The 22,090-nt window shown below is 41.7% G+C and overlaps 1 long non-coding RNA gene across 1 annotated transcript; it reads left to right on the forward strand.

Annotated features, from left to right (window-relative positions):
* Positions 1 to 133: 133 nt before the first annotated feature.
* LOC137570663 (uncharacterized) lies at positions 134 to 21,723 on the forward strand. Its single transcript, XR_011031128.1, has 3 exons — positions 134 to 537; positions 14,775 to 14,843; positions 21,658 to 21,723. It is a non-coding gene; the product is annotated as an uncharacterized lncRNA (long non-coding RNA).
* Positions 21,724 to 22,090: the final 367 nt, after the last annotated feature.

The raw sequence follows: 22,090 nt of genomic DNA on the forward strand, positions 1-22,090 counted from the left end.
AGTTGCATACAGCATCAGACAGGAGATTTAACTGAGCCTGCTGAGCAGTAACAGTATTAGTTAACTGTTCGACAGTTGTAGTTAGAGCCTGAACCTGCTGACATAAGGCCTCCATAATATAAGGGTCTGTTGTTATGTAATGAGCAGTGATGTATCTGATGATCAGGCTGAGCTCAATAGATCAAACATCAGTATTTTATTCAAAAAGTGTGATCACACGTGTTTGGGTGCACTGTAAAGTTTCAGGAGCACTAGCGAGTGATAGCCCAAAGTGACAGAGGCTATCACTCACAGAGAGTGGTCGTACAGGCAAGGTCGGTAACAGATCGGTCAATCAAAGGTACAGAATCTTCAGGCAGAAATCAGAGTGGGTATACAAGCAGTGGTCAGCAACAGATCAGATTGGCAGAGGTACAGAATCAAGAGGCAAAATCAGAGTGACAGTTCAGGCAGTAGTCGGCAAGAGATCAGATTGGCGGATGTACGGAATCAGAAGGCAGAGAGTAATCAGCGGGCGCGACGCTTTTCGCCGAGGAGGTAACTGAGCTATCCCTAACAGACAGTTACAACTGCATGTTTTCTTTTTGCACTCTAGTAGATGTTTCTTAACTAACTTTTAGCAGTTGTTTCCCTGTAGCTTAAAGTGAAACTTAAGTGAAAATAAATTGGTGAAACAAACAATTGTATCTATCCTCCTACTCCTAAAAATTACTTTTAGATATTCCACAGTTTTATGTTATGATGAAAAACGTAAAAAAGGAAATTTATTGTTTAGTCTCAGCTTACTGAAATAGTCTGTCCCATGTTTCAGAGTTCTAAAATATATGAACTATTGACTTTTTTTTTTATCTATCCCCTGCTCTCAGAAGTCCAGATCTCTGACAGAAAAGTGTTGTATGGCTGTAATTCCTTAGGGACACTATAGCCTGACTGTATCCCGACTAGAAAAAAACTGTTAGTTGCATAGCTGAATATTAACTCTTGCAGACTGAGAAAGAAGAAAAGCAACACAGCATATTTATTTGTCTGCTTGACACTGTATATAAAAAGAGTCTATCTTATGTCACTTAAGCTTCCCTTTAACTGGATACCCTGCAACACCATTCTCCCAAGCCCTAGCCACAGACCCATATCCACTGCACACTTTGTTTATAATGTGCTGTTACACCTAGGTATCTAAATGCTTTACTCTGGTGTCTCTTTTCAAGAAACATATGATTAACTGAGAGCTAGGTTTAGTCTCCTTTTTGGGGAAAATTTCCCTAACCTGCATTAAACATTCTGCACATGCAGTACAACCAGGGCCGGCCTTTGCTATGAGCGACCTGTGCGGTCGCTCAGGGCGCCATGCTCTCACGAGCGCATGCGCCCTGTCGCCCCTTGCCGCCCCTCACCGCCCCGCTGTCTCCCTGTGTCCTCTCCGTCTATAGTTAGAGCAGGACTACAAGAAAATGGCCGCCGATGTCCACAAATGCAGACAAACGGCAGCCATTTTCTTGTAGCCTGCTCTAACTACAGATGGAGCGGAGGCAGGGAGAGAAGAATGACGTCGGCGCTGGAGCTGGATGTCAGGTGAGTCAGTCTCTGCCTGGCCCGCTGCCACATAATGGTGGGGGGGGGGGTTGCCTGGGGCAAACTACCTACACTGGTGGATAACTACCTACACTGGGAGCAAACTACCTACACTGGGTGCAAACTACCTACACTGGGAGCAAACTACCTACACTGGGGGAAAACTACCTACACTGGGGGAAAACTACCTACACTGGGGGCATACTACCTACACTGGGGGCAAACTACCTACACTGGTGGCAAACTACCTACACTGGGAGCTAACTACCTACACTGGGGGCATACTACCTACACTGGGGGAAAACTACCTACACTGGGGGCATACTGGGGGCAAACTACCTACACTGGGGGCATACAAAAAGTTCCGGCAGGCGCTAAGGGCTGGATCGGAGGCGGCAGACGTCAGGACGTCGGCTGACGTCCATGACGTCACTCCGCTCGTCGCTATGGCGACGATGTAAGCAAAACAAGGAAGGCCGCTCATTGCGGCCTTCCTTGTTTATTCTGGGCGCCGGAGGCGATCGGAAGAACGCCTCCGGAGCGCCCTCTAGTGGGCTTTCATGCAGCCAACTTTCAGTTGGCTGCATGAAATAGTTTTTTTTTTATTAAAGAAAACCCTCCCGCAGCCACCCTGGCGATTCAATCAGAACGCCAGGGTGGTTAAACATACTCAGAAGATTGCCTTGACACAGCAGTTTCATAATTTGTCCGTTTAGTGTTGATTGTATACTAAAAATGAAGACAAAAAGAGGCAGCCTTAAACATATGAAAAGAAATCAAAGTGATGGTCAGAGCACACTGCACTCATAAACCAGAGAAATGAGCATTATGCCCCAGGTCACTACTGTAAAGAAAACAGTTTATGCATGGAAGGGCCTGAGCTTAGCTTACAAGGAAATCAAAAGGCTGAACTAAATGGTGCTCTGTGTATTTCCATTTTTCTTTCTTGCACTGAAATGCATATTCTCGACATGTGAAAGTATTTGCATCTTGAGGAAACAGTACACTTTAACTGAAGGTCTACATCTACCACTATTAGCAATTTCTCATAGGTGATTTTTCCTTTCTTTGGAGGGGGCGCAGTGGGTACTGCATTGAGTGACTGTGTGTCCTGGTTACAAAAAGTGGGCGGAGCCAAAAAACAAATTTCACTGGTAATATATAAACTGCAGCCATTCTTACGCTTTTAATGGCAGGGTTCTCAAATTTTGTCCAGATGGTCACCGGGTGACTAACATTCAGGGAAGTAGGTGGAGCATATAATAGCCAATCAAAATTCACCTGTTGATTTTCAAGGGTAATATTTAAATTGCTGCCATTTTTAAGCTGTTAACAGCAGATGCCTCAGACCTGCTACAGTTGGTCATTGGGTGACTGAGGATCAAATGCTGGAGAGGGGCGGAGCCACAAACAGCCTATCTGATTTGTTTAATTTCTATGGGAATATACAAATTATTGATGCCCCAAACTCACAAACTTGGTCACTGAGTGTTTGTGTGTTAGGGTTAGAAAAAGAGGGTGGAGCCAACACCAGCCAAATATATACCCGGGCAATGCCGGGTCATCAGCTAGTATATACATATAAACAATACATCCAGTTAGGAATTTTTAGAAACTGACAGTAAACTGAAATTGCATTTGTGCAGCCTTAGAAAAAGTACTCTCTGTGTACCCTGTTAGGAGTACAATTAATTTTACCTTGTTCAAATATTGTGCATAAACATATATAATGTAACATTTGTATTAACTCAAAATTAATAGCATCTCATTGAACATCAATTAACTAATACTCCTATTTGCCAGTAGTGATGGTCATAGGAGAACCCATGGAGAAGCATGAGCTCAGTTTGGTCAGGTGATAGATATGTAAGTCTCTGATTTGCTAGTCATGATCATGTACTAAAGCAGGATGTGATCACAGCAAATCAGAGCTTAGCAAATCTATCAGCTGAACAAACAAATCAAATGCTTTTCCATGAGTTCTCCTAGACATGACCGTCACTAACTGCCACTTTCTGTTAGATACACTGGTGGATGTTTATGTTTTATATGTAAAAAAAACTAAGTAATCAAGCTGAAAAAAATCTTTGTCATTTACCCTTGTACTATATAGAGCCAACCTTAAAATATTGGAGTTTTTCATTTTGGAATTTCTATTTACATTCTGCATGCATCATGTGCAGATTCAAACAATGCCTCAAATTGTATATTCTGATTCCACTCTGGCTCCACTGGCTGAATGTTTGTTATAGGTACAATATGTGTCTGAGAAATGCCTGAAGTAAGAATATCAGGAAAACCAACCAACTGGCACTGCATTCTTTCAAAATCAGAAAGCAGTGGCACCATCCATAGTAATCTCACTTCAGACTTACTTCGGGGAGAAATACTGGCAAATATCAACTATTTATTGGTCTGTTTCAAGAAAGGTTCCAGGAGTCACCACCACTCTGTGCTGTTTTGTGAAGAGGTCAAAAAGGCAGTGCTGTAAGTTTAATCTATCCACAAATGATGGGATAGGCCCACTATCTAGATTAGAACATGTGCCATAGGGCTCCCATTCAAAACAAGTATTGTTGGCAATAAAGACATTATTTAATGTAGCCAATGTCTATTACCACAGTCCACTGGTTACATTAATTCTAATGCTGAGTGTAATGAGGCTTATTGGGTGAGTAAGAAACAGAATGAAATCCTTGGAAGGCTAAGAACAATCCTTGTGTCCACTGCACTGAAGTCACACATAGAAGGAATGCTGGACCACAACAGTTGCCAGCAGTTTTCATATAAAGAGTATGATAGCCGCCTGAAGCATAGAGCCAAACAGTCCAGGATAATCACTGGCTGTGAGAACGCAAGATGTAAAACTAGAAAGGGTGAAAAAAATAGCTACTCAAAAAGTCTGTCTAACACAAGCTGGAATATTCTGTAAGTTTTATGAGGCTTGCGGAATGTATGTTACAGATAGTATTTGACATTTTACACAGAATGTAACCTTTTCAAAACACTGACAAGTAAATGTTCTATTTAAAATACCATATCTTTAGCAGTTCCAGATGACTTCAATCCACCAAAGGATTTATTTATTTATTTTTTTTTAACTGGTTTATATAAAAGCCAAAAGTTAAGTATGCAAGTAATGTGTCTATAACACCCTCCTTTTCAGTGGATTATTGAATAGGTGTTAGATGTACGAATGTACAAATATACATCAAGTCTGGCTACTGCCTTGGCTTAACATAAAGTTGGACAACATGCTTGATAGAGCTAGCTCATGAGGACTCAGGACATAATGTTCAAGCATCTCAAGGTCAAAATAACGATATTTTTCCCAAGTCATTTCGACATATTTACTATTCGTAATAATTCCGTTCATGCATATTTCCTGTTTTAAATAGTGTATTATTTTATAGACATGACATTTTGTGAAACAGCCTAAATAAATTCCCAATAGTTTTTAGAGTGTGCTATTAAACTGTCATTGAACAACACTCTTTAGCCAAAAATCTTAATTAACCACCCTGGTGGTATTGACGAGCTCAGCTCGTCCAGGAAAAACTTGCTGAAAGCGGTATTGACGAGCTGAGCTCGTCAATACTGCCAGGGAGATTTATTGTTTCTCTGCCCCGCCGGCTGCACTTTTCCCTCATCAGAGGGATTCCCCAGGATGGCTGGATGCCTGTCAGCACGCTGTGGGTAGCGATCTGTGCTACCCACAGCGTGCAGAACTAGCATCCAGCCACCCTGGGGAATCCCTGTGCAGCCATCGGAGCAGAGAATGTGCTCAGCAGCATGCGGGATTCCCCTTCTGTGCTGCGGGTGGCTGGTGCGGGGATCCCCTCTGTGGGGGGGGGGGTGGTCCCCTGCTGTGCTGCGGGTGGCTGGTGCGGGGATCCCCTCTGTGCGGGGGGAGGGTGTCCCCTTCTGTGCTGGCTGGTAGTGGCCGGTACCGGCGGGGATCCTCTCTGTGGGGAGGGGGGGGGGGGGCATCCCCGTAATTTGCGTGCGGGTGACCCTGTAGTGTGTGTGGGGGGGGGCGGGTATCCCCCCTATGGGGCGAGTCTTGGCCGGTCGGGGACACCCCCTTCTGTGCGGGGGGGGAGGTGGGTGTCCCCTTCTATGAGAGCTGTGGGTGGCCTTTCCCTCCTCCCTCTCTGTCCCCCGTGCCCTCCTCACCCCCGATCCTGTGTCCCCCCCCCATCCCGTGTCTCCCCCCTGTCAGTCAAAAGCCCTGCTTTACTCACCTGAGGGCTTTCTCCTGCGCTGGCCGAGATGCACACCCTCCATCTCCATCGCCGAAGTCCCGGTCTCTGTAATTACAGTACGCGGCTTGGTGACGTCACCAAGCCGCGTACAGTAATTACAGAGAACACGAGACTTCGCGATGGAGGAGGAAGTGCGCCGCTTCCGCCGCAGGAGCAAGCCCTCAGGTGAGTAGATCAGGGCTTCTGACGGGGGAGACACGGGATTGGGGGGGGGGGGGGCACGGGGGATCGGAAGGGATGGGGGGAAGAGGAGGGAGAGGCCACCCACAGCCCTCATAGATGGGGACACCCACCTCCCCCCACAACAGAAGGGGGTGTCCCCGACAGACCATGACTAGCCCCCATAGAAGGGGATATCCCCCACACACACAGAAGGGCCACCCAGCCACCTGCACGCACAGTATGGGGATCCCCCCCCCCCCACAGAGGGGATCCCCACCGGCCACTACCAGCCAGCACAGAAGGGGAGCCCCCCCACAGAAGGGACACCCGGCCAGAGTCAGGGGGCAATGGGGGGGGTGGGGGGGCAGAGGCACCCGCAAACCTGGCTCCCTATACATATGACTCCCTACACCTGGCTGCACATCTGTCTCCTATACACCTGGCTGCACATCTGTCTCCTATACACCTGGCTGCACATCTGTCTCCTATACACCTGGCAAACATCTGTCTCCTATACACCTGGCAAACATCTTGCTCCCTATATACCTGGCAAAACATCTGGCTAAACTATTCCTGGCTAATACATCTGGCTAACTACACCTGGCTGCACATCTGGCTAACTATACATCTGGCTAACTATACCTGGCTATACATCTGGCTAACTATACCTGGCTATACATCTGGCTAACTATACCTGGCTATACATCTGGGTCTTATACTCACCATTGGCATGCTGATCCCTCGTCGCGTACCTCTGATAGCTTCCCCGGTGCCTTCTTCCATGTCCCTTGGCGGATTTTGCTTCTCCCTTGGAGATCACATGTCCCCCGTCGATCGGCGTTGATGGAACCAGTGTCACACAGCATCATCAAAATCTCGCAGCAAACACTTTTTTTTTTAAATTTAATTCAATACAATAACCTGTATTGAATTCAATACAAAAAAAAAAGATTGCAAAAAAAAAAATTGGTTGAAAATTATGGGAAATTAATTGAACCACTTTTTGCACGGAAATCCTGGGGAAATAGAACGCCAGGGTGGCTACACAGAACATTCAATGGCCAATTGGCCATATAATATCGATAACATTTCAAAAACACAGAGGCCCTTATACAATTAACTTTTCTCCCGAGTTTTCTCCTGGGAGATCATTTTTCAGCTTCTCTAATTTTTTACTTCTCAGCACTTTGCAATTGCAAAAGTACCAAAAAAGTTTTCAGAGGCATTTTTTGGGGAAATGTGTAAAAATATCACCTAGGAGAAAACTCAAGAGAAAAAGTTAATTGCATATGGCCCCATATATTTATAAAGTTAGATATTTTCCCAATGCCTTAAGATTTTTAATTTGCAATTACATACATTTCTTTTCATTGATCCTTGTCTCAATATGTCAATGCTGAGCAGGTTTAATCCAAAGATTAATCTTAACTCCTACAACACAATTTGGATTAATTCAATATAACCAAATGGAATTTGACACAACCTTAAATGATTTGCTAAATTTTATGGTAAGGAGCAAATGTTTACATAACTGTTTTTACATAATATATTATTATAATTATTATTATTATTGATTTATAAAGCGCCAACATATTCCGTGGCGCTGTACAAAGTAAGAAATAAACATGGGGTACATAATGGGGTACATAACAGACAATGGTGTACACTAATATACAAGATACATAATTAGTGACAAAATACAAAAAAGGATACAGCATACAGAATACAAAATACAGAAGTGGTAATAACAGTGATAAAAATAACATGATGAATAAAATGTATAATGATTTCCAAGACACAAAAGGGGGAGAGAGCCCTGCCCTTGCGAGTTTACAATCTAAAGGGAATGAGGGGAAACAAGAGGAGGGGTAGTATACGATAAATATATAAAGGCAGTGTGTTTTAGGATACCTAGTAGGAGTGCAATAAATATATAAAACAGTTACTCACCTTTCTAACTAAGGTTTTCCTTTACATAAAGTATTGCAGTCATTAACCTTTCCTTGTTCCCAAGTGCAGCCCCTAACCCCCTCAGTGTCCTTGGGTGCAGCCATTAGCCCCTCCTGGACCCCAACTGCAGCCAGTAACCCCCTGTAGTCCCCAAGTGCAGCACTCACCTTGGTAATCAGTGTAGCCAGTAGCTGTAACTCCCCTTTGCACTCAGTGTGGCCAGTATCTATGCCCTTACCCTCATCTTAGTAATCCTCCCCTCCCTTTGTAGGCGATCCAATGTCATGACATCAATTGGGAGCCGGACAAATGCTAATTCACACTCACCGGCTCATGTGAAGAAGAGATAAGAGGATCTGGTACCCCGCAAGGGAAGAGTTATGTTCACTCTGTCTCCGTTGCATATAAGAATGTAAGGAGGGGGGAGAGAAAAGTCAGTGCCCTGCCAGGGAAAAGAGGGGTTGTAAAGAGGTGCTACCCAGTACCCACTGATAATCACTAAGAGGAGGAGGAGGAAAGCAAGGAGGGAATACAAAGTTCTCTGCTGCAGCATACTCTGCTAAGTGACCCCCAGCTATAAGTTAGGGAATTTAGCTAGACTCAAAGCAAGGTCGATCCACTATACTTTTCTTTAGTAAGTCAGAACTAAATTTATGATTGAATAACTGAGAATATACTATATATTTCTCAACATTTAAAGGGAATCTGAAGTGAGAATAACATTGAGGCTACTGTAATAACTCACTTATAAACAATGCTAGTGGCCTGGCTTTTATGGCTGTCATGCTGGCATTGCAAAGTGAAAGCATCTTGTCTACATGTTCATTCTGGGCCAGGCAGTAACTTAAAGAAATAGGGGCAGAGCATTAGCAGAATAGTAAGACAACTGGCATTGCTTATTAGAGAATGAAGATGGCAGCATCCATGCTCCTCTCACTTCATGTTCTTTTTATTAGAATCCTGCAGGTGAAAATGGAAATCCATGTTCTTTCCAAAAGCAGTCTTCCTTACTCACTGGATAGTGATGCTTTGATCTAGATTTTTTTAATACGATTATGGCAACGCTCACATTGTGAAGGAGCATGAAACAGTAATGTGGTATAGAGCTGATCCTCAGTGGCTGTAGATTAACAATGAAATGCAATGGAAGATAACTGCTCTTATAATTTGGCAAGGAAGCCACAGTGGGTAACAGTAAGACCCTTAGATGTAGCACCTCCAACTTGATAAAACTCCAGAAGTTCCTCTGTAGGAGGGATGAAAAACGTCTAGCACAGCAAAATGTGCTAATGGCGCATGCTCCTTTGCTACAAAGTAGAACATAATTTGCCAGCATTATTACTTAAAGAGAACCTGAGGTGGTTCATGGGGGGGCGGGGGGGGGGGCAGGTGGGACACAGAGGCATGTTCTCTGTCTCATGACATTCCTCTGTGTCCCCCCACCGCCACGCTATAGCCCCCCAAGATTAGCAGCATTATTTGTCGTTATCTCGGAGATAAACATAGGGGAGAGGGATTCCCTGTTTAAAACGCCTGCCAGGGGCGTTCCTGCAGGGTTTCCAAAGCTGCCAATGGGCAGCTCTCTCTCCCTGGCCGCACCCCCTGCTGCTCCCCCGCCTCCCTGCATGAGAGAATTAATCTCTCCTCCCAGCGTCGTGACCCAGAGGTCACAAAAGTGGGCCAGTGTGGCCCACAGGAGCGGCGTTTTTTTGCGGCTACCTGATCCGCTCAGTACCCCGGATAAGGTAGCCTAAGTTTTTTTTAAATCTATGAGTCCATCTAAGGCTCTCTTTAGGCTGCAGTATAGTAAAATGACCACAAATCACTGTCATTGTCTGTAAAGTGTAGTGATGTTCTCTATGGTATTGTAATCTCCTGTATTCATTCTGTGTTCCTCTCTGCTCCTATGTAAGCTGCATTACCTGATGGGCGTGTATGATTTATCTCTGCATGTTTTCTTCAGTAAAGAGTTCTTCTTATACCATGTGCCTATCTGCATGCACCTACCACTCTGCTCCATCACCTTTGACATCAATTTTCAGCGTTTCATAGTTGCGTTGCATTTTGAAGCTTCTAGGGGGACACGGAATTGCTGAACATGGCCAATACTGGAAGCTACATGTTGTGCCATGATGAGACATTGGGATCTACATTTATGCGACTGATGATACAAGTCAGTATTGTTGTTTAAGGTGGATTCATTCAAATTATCCTTTTGTTGCACGCCAGAAACAATGCGTTCACCACCATGCAGAAGCCTGTGTTAACGAGCTCTAAAGATACCTTTTTTTATTTGGATACATCATGGCTGGTTTGTGAAAATTCTCCCTAACATGCTAAATAGCATGGCCAGAGAGGCAGAAGTTAGGACAAGGAATCAGTGAAGAATTAAAACAGCTGCTTTCAGATTCTTGAATATGTGACTTATTCATCTCAGCTTTTTCCTTCTGGGTAGGGGTTGATTAGCATTTTAGGAAAAAAAATCCACATCCTTATGTAATACCTGGTGTATTGGGCTGTCTTTAGTCCTGACAAAGAACACATCATGTAACACATGGCTGGAGAAGCAGAGTAATGAGAGATGGTAAGATATTTGTTTTATTCAATGACTGGTTTATACTTAGAAGTGTGAACAGTACAAATGACTAGTTACTTTATAAAATATGATTGTTATAGCCAATTTAAAAGAAACAGCCAGTTAAATAGATTGCCGTGTCTGGAACACACCCTGCACTCATGTATGCAAAATCTTTGGAAATCATTACAGCTTCAAGAGTTTCAGAATGGTATTGCATTATTAGTCACCTTACTTTGAGTATTCAGTACTCTGCTGGTTTCCATTCTTACTGTTTCTCTGTGATGCCAAAAGTGATTTCAGTTCTGCTCTTCTCATTTCTTTTTTTTTCCCCAGCTCAGTGTTAATTTACTGCTCATTTTACAAATTACTGTCCCACCCACTGCAAGCATCACCTAGATAACAGGCTTACATCACTGTCTGAACTCATCAAATAGAGAGGGGATTACATTATGTTCTGGTCATAGTGTCCTTATCTTATCTGAAAATGGAAGTTTGTGTCATTTGCATTTTTGGATAAGCTTGTTATTGCAGTGCCACAATCCTGTTGGCACTGCACAGTTTGGCACAGTTCAGCAAAGGCACACAGACCAGGTAAGAAAATAAAAAAAGAATTAGGGGACATATAGAGACCTATTCAAGATAATGGGGTTTACTTAATATTTGGGACACTGCTTTTGGATGTTACAACCCCTTTAAGAATAATTTAAAAAATGAATAGTTTTGTTTATAAAGTAGCAAAATACAAAAGACACAAAGATAAAAAAACAACTAATTAAGGATGCTGGAAACAGCCCAGTGAAAAATATTTTACACAATGGCAAGACTGAGCACACCCACAAGACATAGGATGGTCAGGATGGTCTTACTGCATCAATTTTATTAACAGAATTACCACAGGAGACAGGCATTTCTAGATGTGTTGTCTAAGCTTTTTTGCAGAAGTACAAATAAAAAGAGAAATGTTTTCTTGGTACAAGCATGCTTCTTTATACATTGATTTAGATTTTTTGATCGGGCCCACCAATGTAGGGGAAAACGATAAGCATTTCGGTTAGACGAATAGAATCAATCTAAAATTTGTATCAACGGAATGATCGATAGAAAGTTCATTCATGACTAATTGGCCTCACTAAAGGTACCCAAGCAAGTAGTATGGTCCATCGTTCTGGAGATTGTATCGTTAATGGGCACCTTAAAGGTTTGGGACCACTAATGGACAAAAATCTCCTAACCAATCTGATCAGATTAATGAAATCGATCTGAATTTGTGTTCTATCCCATCAATCTGATCGGACTAGATAGGAGCTTTTGGTCCATTAGTGGTTCCAAATGTCACGATCTGCTCTGCTGACCTTGTTTCCCTGGACATTTGGATAGTTTCTTATGCAGCTTACATAATGCAAGTCCGGGGGAAACAGGCCTTTTCTGTCAGCTTGCTGCTGTGGATGGATTTGCATCCACTTGTCATGCAAATTTCTTGCTGGCTTCCTTGGAGAGGTTTTTTTTTCAAATTCTTTATTTTAACTTTTTTTCTTGGAGAGTTTTGAGTATAAATGTCACTTCCTCCCAGAATTCCTTGCTCGTCATCAGGTTACTGTTTGCTAGTCTACCTTGAGCCTCAGTCTGTTTGGATCATATTCTCGACATTCTAGTGAAGTTAATATTGAGGATTGCATTCGGTATTCCTATTAGTGTGCTAGTATTGTACATTATTTGTATTGCCTATTCTGTCTTGTCTTGTCCTTGCGATTGCACTGTCACCAGCGGTTGGTGATAGTGAATCGTTCTGTCCTGAACATAGATCGCATTCGCCCTAGCGTTAGAGGCGGTGGATCTTTCTAGTTTAAATCCTGGAGTATAACCTCGGCTACGGTTGCTACTGGTTACTCCTTCTGTCTGTCTTGTTGTGCGGATCGCACTCGCTCTTGCAGAAGAGCAGTGGATCCTTTCAGTCCTGTTTCTGTGTACGGATCGCACTCGCTCTTGCGTAAGAGTAGTGGATCCTATCTGACCTGTTCCTGTTGTCTGTTTGTCTGTCGGTCTGGAGCAAACGCTTGCTGTTGCCTGAGGTAAGGCAAATGATTAGCAAGCGTTTCTGTTATTTGTTTGTTTGTGTTTTCTGTGTTCATTCGTTAGTCAGGGTTGGCGCGTTTTGTCTCTGTTGCGCTTATCGTGCGGAGACCGCGCCATTAACGTGTTTTGTCGCTGTTGAGCTTCTCGTGCGGCGACCGCGTTTAGCCAGTGTGTTTGTTATTTTCCTTGGTGTTCTGATTGTAATTATTTGCTGTGTCTTTCTTACTACACCTATGTTCTGTCTTTACTCAGTCTTGTGTCTCTGTTACAATCGCCTCTCCTGCGATTGGTGTTCTCACTCTGGCCTGTTCTGATGTGAAGTGTCTACCGTCGCTGGGTGGCGACCAGATTCGTAGACATTCACATAGTCTCTTTCTGTTCCAGTTCTCTTCTGTCTTGCTGTCTTGGTTCGGTTTGCTCTGTTCTGTCTCAAGTCATGCAATTCCAATCTGACATCTGTGGATGTGCAAAGACTTTGTTTCTCTGTGCTCCACAGCACCACCTGCTGGTTGGAATTCCTCTCCACATGTTTATACATCTATCTACCGGGTACTCTGCTTCCGTGATTGTGGAGATTCTCCTCTGCTCAGCGCACACGGCGTGCAATGACTCTGGAAATCTACCTCAGATCATTACACCAAACCATAATTTACGATCGTTCATACGAAGAATCATTCATAATCGATTGTTCAGCAAACTGTATTGTTAGTGGCCACCTTGAGACATCGCTAATACAAGCATCAAAATTTAGGATGGCACAAAAGATTCAGGAAATCTGCAGTGAATGAAAAAAAAATCTGCTACAAGATAATGAAGATTGCAATACACTCATTTGATGTACTGATACGGTGGAAGTTACTGAAATGGTGGTGAATTAACAGTTGTGTAACTTCAGCCTCATGTAAGAGCCCACAGTGAGAGTATTTTTTTCTATTTCACTTTTTTTCCTTTTACTTGTACCTATGCAGCACATTGCACAATAAGCGACATGTGTAACATGAATGTTGCTATGGTAACGTGTGTTTAACAAGTGGCGTAACGTGTTACCAGAGCAACTCTTACGTTACTCATGTACCAGGAGCTGCACTAATTACATAACGCACTACTCTGCTGGGTAAGTACCGGTAAAATTGTCACATACAGAGAAAGATTTTAATGATTCAACCTCAATGTTTAATAATAGAGAAATTGAGATCCCACTATAGTGTAGTATTTTTATCCAATATGGTAAAAAGAAAATAATATAAGATATACTCACCAAGGTAGGTTGCTGATAAGCAACCACTTTCAAGGCGTTAGGGGAACTTGACCCATCCCCTTGGGGTAGGTTAAGATGTCGCTCTCTGTAGGCAGGAAGAACGGGGGTAGACCCCTCCACCAAAGGTGGATGAGTGATACTTGTACCAGTAACACAGAGGCGCCAAAGGATAAAACAATGTTCGAATTAAAAATAGATAAACGATTCAAAAATATTCTTTAATAAGGTACTCTATTAATTGTGACACATTTTGTGGGACACAACCCACTTCCTCAGGCAGTGGAACAGGAGCAGCTGATCAATTATCTAAGTGAGCGTAGCGCCTCCATATCCCACGAAATGTGTTGCAATTATATTATTAAAATATTTTTGAAACGTTTATCTTCTAGAATCTTCTATGGGGAGTTGAGAAGCTCTTCCCCTATTTTTTTTAACAAATCAAGTTTATTTGAGAAAATAGAGTGGTACAATGGCATTATATTCATATTTGTAATATACATTGCTGGTATTGCATAGGAGTTACAGATATAGTATGTTTTATCCAACTTTTTAGCCAAGCCAAATAGGAACACCACTTGAAGTGTTTTCAGATAACAATCTAACAACTGTTTTAAAATAACATATATAACAAAACAAAACCCAAAACTAAAAGTCAAAGGTATGATTGTGCTGCCCACTGCACTAGGACAAGAAAAAAGGAAGAGGAAGAAATAATAGGAAAAGAATCAGAGATACTTCCAATCTCCGATGAGTAAGTAACATTAGGGACATAATATTATAGCCTCCAAGGTTGTTAAAGGTTCATACAAGGCCGCTGTAAGGTTTATGATTTGATATGATGAGAATCCAACCAGCTCTTCCAAATTCTATTAAATTTGTGTAATGCACCTCTTTTTCATAAATTGCTTTTTGCAAGGGAAGGACACCATTAACAGAGGCCACCCATTCTCTACAAGCAGGGACTTTAGTTTGTATCCAATATCTGGTAAGTAGCTTTCTGGCAATATATAACACTTCAATTATGAATTGGCGGGTATATTTATCTGTGAGAGAGGCCTGGTGCACACCAGAGGAGTTTTTCTGAGTGTTTTGAGTTTTTGAAAGATGCTGCTAATGTTATCCTATGTGTCTGTGCACACTGGAGCAATGAGGTTTTGTAAAAAACATTAAGCATTACATTGGGAAGAGCTTTTGAAACCTCTAGCATTTGGGGAGCTTTTCTGGTGTGTCTCAGCCCTGAGTCAGGGAAGATGTATAAAAGAGACATATTTTAGGATCACAGGTGATCCTATATAATCATTTAAGAATTTAATAATTTGGGTCCAGGTTAATATCAGGACAAGCCCAAATCATGTGGAAAAGGTTCCCCTGTCTGTAATGCATTTAGGGAAATTGGGTGTTACATTAGCTTTAAATTTAGAAAGTCTTACAGGTGTTGAAAAAGCTCTATGTACTATATACAAATAAATCAAGCGATTAGGGGCATGAGGGGATACTAAGAGCACCCTGTCAAGGGTGTCCTCCCAATCTTGTTCCTCTATCGGTCCCACATCCATCTCCCAAATAGCCTTGCCTCTTCCCCTATTTAATCTGAACATTGTTTTATCCCCTTGGTGCCTCTGTGCTTTTGACTTAATGTTTAATCATACATTCCAGTGATGCCTGGAGATCTTTGATGATGCAGTACTGTAAATTCAGCAAGTACTGAACTGCAATGCCAGAGTGGCAATGACTTTTGATTCTCCATATCTGCACTGTCAGGTGCAAAATAAACATTCATTTATTTAATAAATTAACAACAACTCTCCTTCAGTTCCTTATTTAAGAGATTTTAGTCTGATTTACTAAGAAAAATGGGTCACAATTTTTCTAAAGAAAAATCCCCTATGCACAAAGCATAGGCAAATATGGCCTGCAGTATTCCCAAACTATTTAGAGCCCACAGATTTGTACTAGCCAGCATGGTTCATATGTTTTTATAAAGTACACCACAATGTTGGAACAATGGTGCTTTGCAAAAGGAGGAAGGGAAGGGAGGTTTTTCCAACCCTTCTGCAGAATACACCCCAATTATCTTAACCTTGTGGGCTGGTATTGCACAGGAACCATTGCATCCAGGCAGCCCTGCTTAATAAGCCCAAACCCCAAGATTGAAGTGCATTTGGCAAAGGGGATTGGTCTTGTGGCAGGGTGCAGAGCAGAGTCATACTCTTCCTTCTTCCAATGAAGTGAGAGCTCCTTCTCACTCCTCTCTGCACTGCAGTTGCTGTACAGTCTATCCTCCTGCGACTTTCAATGTTAGGTGACATGCAAAGATGGGAGTCCAGGAGAATAGACTGTATAGCTGCTACAATGCGGAGAGGAGTGTGGAGGAGCTCTTACTTTGCTGGAAGAAGGTAAAGTATGAGATTGTTGCTGCTCTACACCAGGGTTAGGCCCACTTAACACCCCCTCCCCCCATTTAAAGTGGGGACCGGGGTGAGTGACACTGCTATTTATTTTATTCTTTTATGAAAAAAAATTCTAAGTCATACTTTTCACACACGTGTAGTTCCTGTCAAAATTAGACAGCAGATTGCACAGCCACCACACAGTATTGTGCTGGCTGGCAATGAATAGAAAAATGTTCCCCTGTTCATTTCAGTGGGTGAGTGTAGCTGCATTAGCAGGTGGGCACAGCCCCTGATATACAGAGCAGCACCATAGTTTACTATTTCTGTACTGTACTGAAAAGCAGGAAGCATCGTTTCAGTAAACGCTGCCACACTAAAACGGGGAATCGCTACTTCCATCCCCTTGGCCCAGCAGATTGTCCTCCCAGTCCTGAACTTTTCGTACAGAAATAACATCCACAACATATAAAGCCCTGTGTAGCAATTATACAGCCAATTAGTACTTTTCTTAGGATCAGTAATGGGGAGGGCAATCGTTAAACTTACATTCTTTCCTTGTTTAGAACATAACATGGAAGTTCAGATAACTGTGTATTTAAAACTTTATATCATTCTTTTTGTCCCAAAGCATAGATAGTGAATTGTACTTCATATAAAATGAGGAAGCATAATCCCTCAGATTATCCCTAGGCTTTCTGTACTGCTACATTAGGCTGTGGCACATAACAGTTGGTCTCTTTCCACATAAAAAGCTTTATGCTTTGCCTAATTTAAAAAAATCTACTAAACGTCATAACTTTTTCCATGTACTACATCTGCTGCTTCTTCAAAGTCCTGAAAGTTGGTCTTCGTTTATGGATTTATTATTTTTATTTTTTTTGAGTGTGTAAAATAGTACATTTTATTGCAACTTCTAGATGAAAAGAGAGCTCCTGTAGGCTACCTGTTTCTGGCATATGTTACTAACCAATACCGTGTTTAGTAAATGCGGTACACAGAAAACTGATGCTTGACTTGCTACTATTCTCACAATCCCCACTCATACACGTCCACAACTAACAAATAACCTGAAACAGCTGTATGCAAGTTGGAATAATTAAGGCAATAGGTGTGCTTTAAATCAATGCTCCTGAGTACATACTTGGCCATAAAGGAAGAATTTTCATTGCTCTGCTGACTGTCTTGAAGTTATGTACTGTGATCCAAGATTTTGTACAGCTGAAAATGATGACCTGCAGTTACTTTCTTCTTTGTATATTACACAGCTTTTGCTTCTGTAGTGCCTGGGCTTCTAAGCCTCTTTTACCTCTGGGCACTCTGCAACTTGAGAAAAAAACTGTATTTCCAACTGCCCCCTGTTCATTTTACACTCTAATCATGGTAACCTGTAATAAATGCTTTTGCCTTCATTTCCAAACAGCATGACAGATTACCAGCTTGCCCCCAAACCAATTGGTAAATGAAGCTAGCAGACCATAAAAATGATAGGGAAAATTTAGTGACTGTGTCTTTAAAGCCATCTCAGTTAAATAAAAACAAACTAAAGGATTACGAATAAAATACGTATGAACAACCCTGCACATTATTTTGTGAGAGATTTTAGAGAACATCAATATTTTTATGCAACACTTTACAGAGAACACCAGGTAAGTTAAGGTGGCCATGTATCAGCCAACGTGCCACCAGATCAACCATTAAATAAATCCCTCTCTGATCGAACCTGATCAGAAAAGTGCTTTTTTGGCTGCCCACACACTGTACATCGATTTCCAATAGATTTCAGCATGAAATCTATTGGAAAGCATTCTGCAGATATTCTGCTGCTGTCCTGCTGCCGCCTCTCAAGTGTATATGTGCCCCTACCCCCCACCCGTACCTCTGTGTAGCATTGAAGGTGTGAATCATGGCCTGCTTCAGTTTTTTCGTTATCATTGTGTGTGCTTGTACTAGTGACAATGGCGCACGTAGTGATGATGCTGCATATGCCAATGTTACGTGGTACAGGCATTTGCAGCAAAAACTCTATTCACCTTTTTTCCCTTTCCTTGTTTATCTGTCCAATCATACGGGTACTCCCAACGTTATCACCCAACTCATTTAGTTTATCATTTATACTGAGTAGAGATGTGGCTTGCATAGATTTGCATCCACAGCCCTTCCCCTAGTGATGTCTTTTTTTGATTAATCAATACATAATTGTTGTTTATTTTTGAATTGTGCCTATATATGATTATTTCATACACAATGTGATGCTTGTCACTTGGGTATGCTAATGGGGACTCTTGTTTTTGAATAGAGGTGAACCTCCAACACTGCACATGGGTGGGACATATATACAGTGGTGTGAAAAACTATTTGCCCCCTTCCTGATTTCTTATTCTTTTGCATGTTTGTCACACTTAAAATGTTTCTGCTCATCAAAAACCGTTAACTATTAGTCAAAGATAACATAATTGAACACAAAATGCAGTTTTAAATGATGTTTTGTATTATTTAGTGAGAAAAAAACCTCAAAACCTACATGGCCCTGTGTGAAAAAGAAATTTATAGGTAAAAGGCTGCGCATCCCTGACCCAATACTGTACAATTGAATGGTTAATCGCTGTGGCGCACACCGCCCCCCCTGGACTAAAATGTACGCCCGCATCCAAACAATGCAATACTGGTCTATGGAGAAATTTTAGCTTCCATCATAGTTTTGCATGCAAAAATATAGATATACTGGACATCTGCACCAACGTGCTATCCTGTTTTGCATGGTAAGTATTTAGTTTAGTTTTGCATATGTTTTGCATCTGTCTGATTGCTGAGTGTGTATTTGAGCTATTTAAGCGGTGCATATGAGGTGGTGAGTCATTCAGATGCGGCCCATATTGGTGAGCGCTTGCTTTGTTTCCTGCTGAAAAAGAAATTGCCCCCTGAACCTAATAACTGGTTGGGCCACCCTTAGCAGCAATAACTGCAATCAAGCATTTGCGATAACTTGCAACGAGTCTTTTACAGCGCTCTGGAGGAATTTTGGCCCACTCATCTTTGCAGAATTGTTGTAATTCAGCTTTATTTGAGGGTTGTCTAGCATGAACCGCCTTTTTAAGGTCATGCCACAACATCTCAATAGAATTCAGTTCAGGACTTTGACTAGGCCTCTCCAAAGTCTTCATTTTGTTTTTCTTCAGCCATTCAGAGGTGAATTTGCTGGTGTGTTTTGGGTCATTGTCCTGCTGCAGCACCCAAGATCGCTTCAGCTTGAGTTGACGAACAGATGGCCGGACATTCTCCTTCAGGATTTTTTGGCAGACAGTAGAATTCATGGTTCCATCTATCACAGCGTGCCTTCAGGTCCTGAAGCAGCAAAACAACCCAAAACCATCACACTACCACCACCATATTTTACTGTTGGTATGATGTTCTTCTGCTGAAATGCTGTGTTACTTCTACGCCAGAAGTAACGGGACACGCACCTTCCAAAAAGTTCAACTTTTGTCTCGTCGGTCCACAAGGTATTTTCCCCAAAGTCTTGGCAATCATTGAGAATTTTTTTAGCAAAATTGAGACGAGCCTTAATGTTCTTTTTGCTTAAAAGTGGTTTGCTCCATGGATATCTTCCATGCAGACCGTTTTTGCCCAATCTCTTTCTTATGGTGGAGTCGTGAACACTGACCTTAATTGAGGCAAGTGAGGCCTGCAGTTCTTTAGATGTTGTCCTGGGGTCTTTTGTGGCCTCTCGGATGAGTTTTCTCTGCGCTCTTGGGGTAATTTTGGTCAGCCGGCCACTCCTGGGAAGGTTCATCACTGTTCCATGTGTTTGCCATTTGTGGATAATGGCTCTCACTGTGGTTTGCTGGCGTCCCAAAGCTTTAGAAATGGCTTTATAACCTTTACCAGACTGATAGATTTCAATAACAGTACTTTTGTTCTCATTTGTTCCTGAATTTCTTTGGATCTTGGCATGATGTATAGCTTGTGAGGTGCTTTTGGTCTACTTCTCTGTGTCAGATAGCTCCTATTTAAGTGATTTCTTGATTGAAACAGGTGTGGCAGTAATCAGGCCTGGGGGTGACTACAGAAATTGAACTCCTTTAAGTTATTTTTTAACAAGGGTGGGGGGGCAATCACTTTTTCACACAGGGCCATGTAGATTTGGAGTTTTTTTTCTCACTAAACTGCATTTTGTGTTCAATTAGGTTATCTTTGACTAATAGTTAACGGTTTTTGATGAGCAGAAACATTTAAGTGTGACAAACATGCAAAATAATAAGAAATCAGGAAGGGGGCAAATATTTTTTCACACCACTGTATATTGGTAGGGAAATTGGCCGTGAGTCAGTCGTTTATCATGAAATTGAACGCTGTTACCACTGCACACCTAGTCGAGCCCTTGCACCCAAAATATTCCATTGTTCCTGATCGATCTTTTCGACTGATTTCAGCTGGAAAAATTCATCAAAAGATTGATCACGTGACTATGTTGTGGTACCAATTCTCATTCAGCCAACACAATCAGTTGTTGTATGGGTACCCATACATGACACAATTCTATAGCAGCACAATTTCCTTTCAGTCTATTTATTTGGATAATGGTCAGTGTTACCAAATCCTTCTGGAAATATGTACCGTAGTCCATGATAATGTTTTTTAATTTTACTTTTTTTCCCCTTTAGCTGCCACCTCTCAATATGTTTTTCTAATATGCTAAAAAGTTGTTTTTGGTTTTAGTGTTATAATATAATGCATTTTTTTTATTTCTTTTTAACACAGCAAGGCATACAGCTTGTCCAGTGGAAAGAGGCTGGTCTTACCTAGAACTGCCTAATTTATAGGCAGAGAAAATTCTGGGCATAAAAAGCAAGGAAGGGATTAAATGGCCTCATTTTCTAAGAAGTACAATTCACAGGCTGTATAATTCAGGAAAATATTTCATAAACAATGGAAGAAACTGAATGGAGAAGAAGTGTACCAGAGGTGAGATTTATATGGAGGCAGACATATTTATTTCCTTTTAAACAATACCAGTTGCCTGGCTATCCAGCTGATCATCTGCCTCTAACCAAAGACTCTGAACAAGCTTGCAGCAGTTCAGGTGTTTTTGACAATATTGTCAGCAGATCTGACAAGATTAGCCACATGCTTGTTTCTGGTGTTATTCAGCTGCAGCCAAATAGACCAGCAGGGCTGCCAGGCAACTGGTATTGTTTAAAAGGAAACAAATATGGCAGCCTCTAGATCCCTCTTACCTTGGGTTCACTTTAAATGTACCTGCATATCAACATTTTGTTTTTAAATGAGCAGCAAATTTACTGTAACTTAAATTAAAAACTAGGTTCCAACATAAGAAATTCAAACAAATGTTGAAAATGACATAATGATCTCTTTGTAATGACATTCATGTATTTGTATTTTTGGCAGAGTGTGGATGTGTACAGCAGAGGAAGTGAATTACAACACAGTGTGAAGTCCTCAGCCTCTCATGCCATTAAAGTGATTCTGAAATTAAAGATGTCACCACCACTAAGAAAAATACCTTATCAGTATTATTATTATTATTATTATTATGTATTTAAATAGTGGTGACATCCTCTGCGGTACGTTAGAAAGTACATAGTCATGGCAGTAGTGAGCAGTTATTTTGCTGCAGCTTCCAGCTCTTAAAGGATAACTGTCAGGACTGTCAGGAAAAAAAATAACATTTTAAATACATGCATATAAAATGCAATTTTTTCCTGAGAAAATGCACTGTAAATTACCTTTTTCCTGGCACTTACAGTAAGTAGTGAAAATATCCTAACATTTCCTAACATTTGTATAGCACTTTTCTCCTGTTGGACTCTTGAGCTGCAGT

Source organism: Hyperolius riggenbachi, chromosome 4 (assembly GCF_040937935.1).
Source record: "Hyperolius riggenbachi isolate aHypRig1 chromosome 4, aHypRig1.pri, whole genome shotgun sequence".
In the NCBI taxonomy this organism is placed as follows: Eukaryota; Metazoa; Chordata; class Amphibia; order Anura; family Hyperoliidae; genus Hyperolius; species Hyperolius riggenbachi.